The sequence below is a fragment of the Nannospalax galili genome, unplaced genomic scaffold, assembly GCF_000622305.1.
Source record: "Nannospalax galili isolate Female #2095 unplaced genomic scaffold, S.galili_v1.0 scaffold924, whole genome shotgun sequence".
NCBI classification, from domain to species: domain Eukaryota; kingdom Metazoa; phylum Chordata; class Mammalia; order Rodentia; family Spalacidae; genus Nannospalax; species Nannospalax galili.
The window spans coordinates 351,949-359,100 of NW_008350467.1; the positions used below are offsets into that span (position 1 = coordinate 351,949).

Genomic DNA, 7,152 nt, shown 5'->3' on the forward strand with positions numbered 1-7,152 from the left:
TGCCTCTGCCTCCCGAGTGCTGGGATTAAAGGCGTGCACCACCACGCCCGGCCTTTCCATGTACTTTTAAATTGGCTATTAGAGTATCTGAAATTACAGGGGCTCCCACTGTATCTGTACCTCCCCTTTCTTATGGTTACAACAGGCAAGGCGGCAGCTATGCAGTACACCCCACCTAAAAAATTCTCTTTCCACAAGCCTTTCCTGGGCTTTCTAGTTACAGAACCTCATTCCTCTGAATTCCCCAAACTGTACCAGCTCCTCCCCTAGCACCTTCGCCACCTTCCCAGATTGCTATTTATGTTCCCCACCCTCTTCTCTCCCTAAGAAACTGCAGGCTCGTTCCATGCATGACCTGTGTCTCACTACCAATATAACATGAGCACTTAGAAGTCCAGATTTCTCAACCTGTATAAATTCTGCAAAAAAAGACATTAAAGACTATCAGGGGAAAGCCACAGCCAGCTCCCCTGCCAGCCAGCTGTACTCTATTCCAAATAGCAGCTGAGAATTTTTCTAAACATATAGAGGCCCTAGAACTGGGGACTGTGACATCGGAACAGGAATATGACAGGAATATGACTTACTGAACTTCTTTACAGGTTACATGTCCTGCACTCCATTTTAAGAAACATTTGAAAAAGTTAGGGTAGCTCTGCTTACAAAAGTTAAACTGATTCAAAGAAATGCTAATTGTGGGGCTCTTGCTGCTCTAGCGGAGGGCAGGAGTTCGGCCTCTGAAGGTACGTGTGTATACTCATACACAGATGGACACATGTACACAGGCACATACACGCATACACATACACACTAAAAATAAAATAAAAAAGAAATGCTAATTGCTTACATGTGTTTTATGAAGCAGGATTGGGTTTTATTAAAGATATTTTAAGCATGAGGGTTAAGAGAAGGAAATAGGCTCTCAGAAAGAAAGACACACCCCAGAGCATGGGTGTGGGCTTCGCTAAGGGAGAGTGGCCTAGCTTATTTTGCATCTCTGCAAAAAAGTATCCAAATGACTGGGAAGGGGCTGGGTTTTAGCTCAGGAGTAGAGCTACATGCCTAGCATATGCAAGGCCCTGTGTTCAATCCCCAGCACAGCCAAAACAAACAAACTGTACATATATCTGAAAACTATCCAAATATCCTTGTATACTAAGTAATTTGTGACAGCTGGGTATGGCAACACGACACATACTTGGGGGCTGAGGCAGGATGATCTCAGCTTCCAGGTCAGCCTGGGCTACATAATGCGAACTAGGCTCAAACAAACAGTGAAACCAGGTAGGAAACCTGGCTGAAGAAAGAACATAGGCATGAAGTATTACCATATTCTTGAAGTTCTTTACCCAGGAGAGCACTATTTATTTAGGGGCTGGGGAGAAAACCAAACACAGCTTCTTCCTGGAGGGGTGGTGGTGAGCAAGCAAAGAATTCCTGTTTAAAAGAAATGCAACCTTGAAGGGGAAAAGCAAATATTCTGTCCTTGTGAGGCATTTAATCCCCCCCCAACACCAGAACATTCTCTAAAGCTCTACATCTGAACTCTTACTTGTCCTTAGCACATTTAGACCTTTTACGGAGCCCTAGGGAAGAGAGATGCAAGTCAAATTTCCCAAGAGGAAATTAAACTCATCAAGTGAGGGGAATTGAGGCCCTTTCAGAACAAGGCATCAGAATCTATTCTAACTCCTTTTCCTCCAGCAGCATCAGACCCAGTCTTTCTAGGAAGCTTTTTGTTTTGTTTTGTTTTGTTTGTTTGTTTGTTTGTTTGTTTTGAGACAGGGTCTCGTGAGACCCATACTGGCCCCAAACTTGGTTTGTGGTGTGGTCTTGTCTCCACCTGTCGGAGTAGGGTGCTGGGATTACAGGTGACACCAGATTTCCTAGGAAGGGCTTTAACAGCCATTTTGATGAAAGAGTCTCATGAGGCCCATACTGGCCCCAAACTTGGTTTGTGGTGTGGTCTTGCCTCCACTTGTGGGAGTAGGGTACAGGTGACACCAGATTTCCTAGGAAGGGCTTTAACAGCCATTTTGATGAAAGAGAATACAAAAGAAATGGAGGTTAGCAAAAGTCCTTTGGCGGGGCGTGATGGGCCACACCTTCAATCTCAGTATTGGGAGGCAGAGGCAGCAGATCTCTGTGAGTTCAGGCCAGCCTAGTCTACAGAGTTCCAGGCCAGCTGGGGCTACAGAGAGACCCTGTCTCAAAAAAAGAAAAAAGACAAAAAAAGAAAAAATCCTTTGGGGTCAGCGAGATGGCTCATCCGACAAGGGGGCTTGCCACCAAGCCTACTGACTTGAGTTAGATTCCTGGGACCCACATGGTGGAAGGACAGAACCAACTCCTGCAAGTTATTCTCTGGTCTTCACAAGAGCAGACACATGTGCACACACGCACGCACGCACACATGCACGCACACACACACACTTTTAAATGCAAGAAAATGGCCTTTTGGAGAAGCCTGCTGCTAAGACCCCAAGCTCACATGAGCAAATCGCCTTTTTAAGACTCTTGCTTCAGGTCAATACCACAGGTAAACATAAAGTAGATCACTAACCACAGATTGTCCCTGGTCCTCAAGGTTGGAGTCTGCCTACCCATCGCTCAATTCAACGTTCTTAGCCTCTGGAGTAGCCAGGAATACAGCTACTCAGGGTGTCTAGATGTTTCTAATCCACAGAGGCAGTGATAACATCTGTGGGTCCCCTTCACTTCTTCTGTCCCTTTGCTTCATTTGCTGTTCAAGGGGTACCAAAGGGACCCTTCCAATGTGCTTGCTGGTCAGAGGCCAAGGATAAGTGACATCCCAAGACTATATACCTTGGAACTAAAGGAAAGTGAAGCCCAGTTTGGCCCGACTCCCCATTGTGAAACTACCCTTGAAATTGGCATTGAAAGTACATGTGGCTCTCAATCAGTTGACCCTCATTAAAAAGGTGACACCAGCGAAGTACATAACCATCCCAGCTGGAGCCAAGCCCTGGCCAGGCTCTCAGTCACCAAACACCCAGCACTCAGAGGGTCAGCAAGGGTCCCACAAGGGTGTCCCAATCAACTGGGGGGAAATATGTAAACAAGCCATTAAGGAGGGAGGCAAGCCACCAAGACAGGCAGGCGGGTATTAGTTGAGCTTGCTGGCCTTAGGTCACAGAAAGGAAGTGACACCACCCAAGCGTGGGGGTAATAGGCCAGACCACGGTCTGTCCCTGGGGTCCTGCTACTTAGCTTTAAAAGAAGCCCCAGAGAGGAAACTCGGAGCCTGACCAAGGCTGGAAGATGGCTACTTTCTGCTCAACCGTTTCGTGGCAAATGTTCTACAATTTGGATACTATTCCAAAAAAAGCCCTGGTCCGGAGGTGCAAAGAGCAGGGCACCTCTGCGAAGGAAGCAGTCACCTTAATTACCATGTCTAGAGAAAGTGCGATTTCATTACAGCCTCCAAAACCACCACCCCAAGAAGAAAACCGGAGAAGTGTTTTCAGTTTGGAAGACTGAAGCCTGGAGGGAAGGAGCACCCTGCCACTTGGCCAAAGCCTTGGACCCCACGACGCTTTCCGGCCTCACAGAGTACCCCGACCCTGCTTTCAAACCTATAGCCATTTTTCAAGTGGCAAAACACTTGAGTTTCTGAGGGCCGCGACTCAACAGCTCGCTTAGACCCCGGGGTGCCTCCCGCGGCCACAGCACTCGCCGCGCCCCGCATCCTGGATGGAAACCCCTCGAGGGACCAGGACGCGTGGCGCTAGGGGGTCCTGCGGGCTCCGCACCTGGCAGACGCTCCCTCCGCATCAGCTATAATTAAAGGGAAGGGAAGCTCTGGTTCCAAAACAGGTCAGGGCCAACTCCGGGCCAGACCCACAGCCGCTGGCCGTTCCCCAGGGCGACCCGAGAGCTCGGCCCCATCCCCCCCAAACCTCCTTTCCGCCCAACCGTCCATCGCCGTCCCCAGGAGTCAAGAGTAACCAGTTTGGTGGAATCCACAATAACTTGGCATCCACGACAACTTTCTTTTCTCCTCCAACCCCCAAACCTCCTCTCCCCATCAAGAAATTCTAAGGGAGGGAAGTGGTAAGGACAAGTTGAAGAATCCCAGTTTTAATTTAGGAGAGGGGGAGGGGAGGAAAAGGGATGTTTAATAATGTGGCTGCGGTGTACCCGCGTAGGGTGAAACGGAACCAGATGCGGCGGCTGCATCTGGGAAGTGGGAGTGGGGGTGGGGGAGAAAACACCGTGGAAATGCTTGGCAAATGAGTTAATAGCTTCTAGGCCTCCCTTCCCGTACGCCGGAGGTGTCCAACTGCGTCCTAGGAGGCAAGTGTCTAACAAACCCCATCCACAACGTCAGTAAATTCCCCCAGAAACACGGGTTCTAGGCTCTCTCTCGTATCCGCCGGGGCACGTCAGGAGAGGACGCGGGGGGCGCAGACGAGGGGTCCGAGCCGAAGAAGCAACAAGCGCCGAGGAGCCGCACGGGACAAACCTCATCCCTCCCCAACTGCGCAGAGCGCGGTGAACCCCGCATTGGCCAGAGCTTGACTCACCCACTGGTCCTTCTCCAGGCTTCCACCCTTTCCCAACCCTCTAGGTCTAAGACTAGGTCGAGCATCACCCCCTGAGAAGGGGATTCTCCGCGCAGACAGGCTGCCATTTGGTGACGACACCTCTCTAAACCCTATTCCCAGACTCTCCCCTCACTTCCCTTCCTCCTCAGGCCCCCAACCTGGACCCCAGACTTGCCCGGAAGTGGAAATATACTTGAAAAGATCCCAGATCTGGGGCGTTGTGCCCAAAGCCGGCGGCTGGATCTGGGTGACCCTTCCTTCCCAAGCGGACCCAGAGAGATGGAGTGCAGATATGGAGGTCAACACACTCGCGCGCGCGCGCGCACCCTCCACCTCGCTGCCCACTGCACCCTCCTTCCAGGTTCGGGAACCCAGGGCCTCCGCCGCCTCCTTCTCGGCCCGATCCCCGCCCGGTCTCACCGCGGAGTCGCGGCCGCCGCGCCCGCTCCGCAGCGCGAGTTGGCGGAAAAGTTGGGCGCGGGCCTGAGCTGCGGGCTGCGGGGAGGGGGCGCAGGAGGAGGGAGGGAGGATAGGCGCGCGGGGTGGGGGAGCGGGAGGAGCGGAGCCGCAGGCGGCGGGCAGAGGGAGGCGCCGGCTGGCAGAGGGCTGCGGGGGCCGGGCGCGCAGTCCCGGGGCTCCAGCTTGGGGCCCCTCAGATGCCCAGCCGCCCGGGCGTGCGGGCGCTGTGACTCGTACCTCACTTGGCGCTGCGGTTCCGCCTCTGGAGAGCTCGCCGAGGCGCAGGCGACCCGCTGGGTGTCGGCGTCTCCAGCTCCGGCCCGTTGTCCCCGGGCTCCGTTCGGGTCCTGGCCTGGCGGCAAGAGGTCTGCGGCCGAGGCACGACTCCCGGCGGCGTTCGGAGCCGGGCGCCTCCAGCCCGGGCGGGAACAATGGAGCCGAAGCTGGTGCCCCGGAGGCGGGGCGCGGGGGGAGGGCTCGGGTCCGCCGCCCGGGGTCCCCAGAACGTGCGCCCCCTTCTCTAGAACCCGGCGGCGGCGCCTCAGGCTGCTGGCCGACCGGGTTCCATCGCCCCGCGGGGGCCACGGAGCGCCGGACTGCAGCACGGGTGCGGTGCGCCCTGCGGAGCGCCTTGGGACCCGAGAAAAGTCCCGGATCCCCGCCGCTCTTCCAGCTGCGGCGCGCGCTTGCGGCCGGGAAAGGCGAGGTCGCCGCAATGCGCTAAGCACAGTCTCGGTCCAGCCCGGACGTGACCGCCCGGCTCCGCGCGCAGCCCGCCTTCCTCGTCGCGCTGCGGCTGCACCGGCGTCCCGCTCCCGCTCGGCGCCACCAGCCGCCGCCGCCACTACAGTGCCCGCAGGAGCGCTCTGCGCCAGCGAGGCGCGAGGGCTCGCTCTCTCCCACCCCATTCTAGTCCCGCCCCTCCTCCTCCCCCTGCAGCTGCCTGCTGGGCCTTGTAGTTCCCGGGCCGAAGCCCGGAGCTGCCTGAGTTGTCCTAAGGTCTGGTCCCCCTTGGCGCTCTCGCTTCCCCCTCCCCCGATTTGAACCTCGCCCGAATTTCAGGCCCTGGATAGATCAACAATTTGGAGGCTCCGGAAGACACTAGAGCCCTGAGGCTATCGTTGGCAGGTCTGGCTGGTATCTGTGTGCCTTGCAGGAATGATTTTCCTGCTCTAAATCAGTTTTCCCATCTGTAACGGGGAATGATGGTGCTTTGCACATGGAGTGGAGGAATGTATAGTACTTGCACATCGTTCACAATAAATACAACCTGTTTTTATTGATGCGTGGGTCGACCTCCCCCTTAGACCCTTTCCTTGGATCTCAACTTTCCCCAGCTACATAATTTAGGTTTTGTGGTCCACCCTGGGATGGACTCTGCACATTCTACAGTGACATTTTTGGTGACTTCTAGAAGTCTCCAACTTTCAGGGAATGTTCGGGAAGCAAGCAAAGACTGAGTGCTGGAAAGGGAAGAGTGTCTTTTGACCTGAAATTGATCAGAGCCAACCCAGAGAACCCCCCCCCCCAAATGCTATGGCACCAAGGGAAGGTGGCTGAAATGCCTACCAGAACCTTCCACAGAGTGACATAAACTGTGATTCTTTAATCCAGTGAGGCCACTGGACATGAGTCCTGTTGGGATCTTTGAAAAAGTACAAATGCTTGGGCCTACTCAGACATGACAAATCAAGCTATCCCAAGAAGGAGGTGCTGAGGATATAGCTCAGTTGGTTAAGTCCTTGTCTAGAATTCAGGAACTCAGTCCCCAGCACCACATAAACCAAAAATGACTGTGCACACCTGCAGTCCTAGCTAGGAGAATAGAGAATCAGAAGTTCAAGATCATCATCGGCTACGCAGGGAGTTGGAGTTCAGCTTGTTCTAGAGACCCTGTCTCAAATGAAACAAAATGGGCTGGGTATGTAGCCCAGTTGGTAGATGGAGGTTTGATCCACAGCAAAGCCTGAAAGCCTGAGCCTGACTTAATGACAGATGCCTATAGACTTGCTATATAGCAGAAAGAGAGAAGAGAGAGAGAGAGAGGAAAGGAAGAGAGAGGACGGGGGCTGGGTGTGGTGGTGAAGGCCTTTCAGCTCAGTACTTACAGGTAGAGGCCAGCCTG

General features: G+C 54.0%; 1 protein-coding gene across 10 annotated transcripts in view; it reads right to left on the minus strand.

The window, feature by feature from the left end:
• Positions 1-5,893, minus strand: part of Fgfr1 (fibroblast growth factor receptor 1) — a 58,449-nt gene extending 52,556 nt beyond the window's left edge. For 8 of the 10 annotated variants that reach the window (XM_008847776.3, XM_008847769.3, XM_017801836.2 and 5 more), the window contains exon 1: positions 5,265-5,893. The gene's annotated coding sequence lies outside the window, so the exon portion shown is untranslated. Of the gene's footprint in view, positions 1-4,743; positions 4,846-5,264 lie in introns of those variants that run through there. The other 2 variants (XM_017801841.2, XM_029570781.1) reach the window with 2 other exon arrangements.
• Between the last annotated feature and the right edge of the window lie 1,259 nt (positions 5,894-7,152).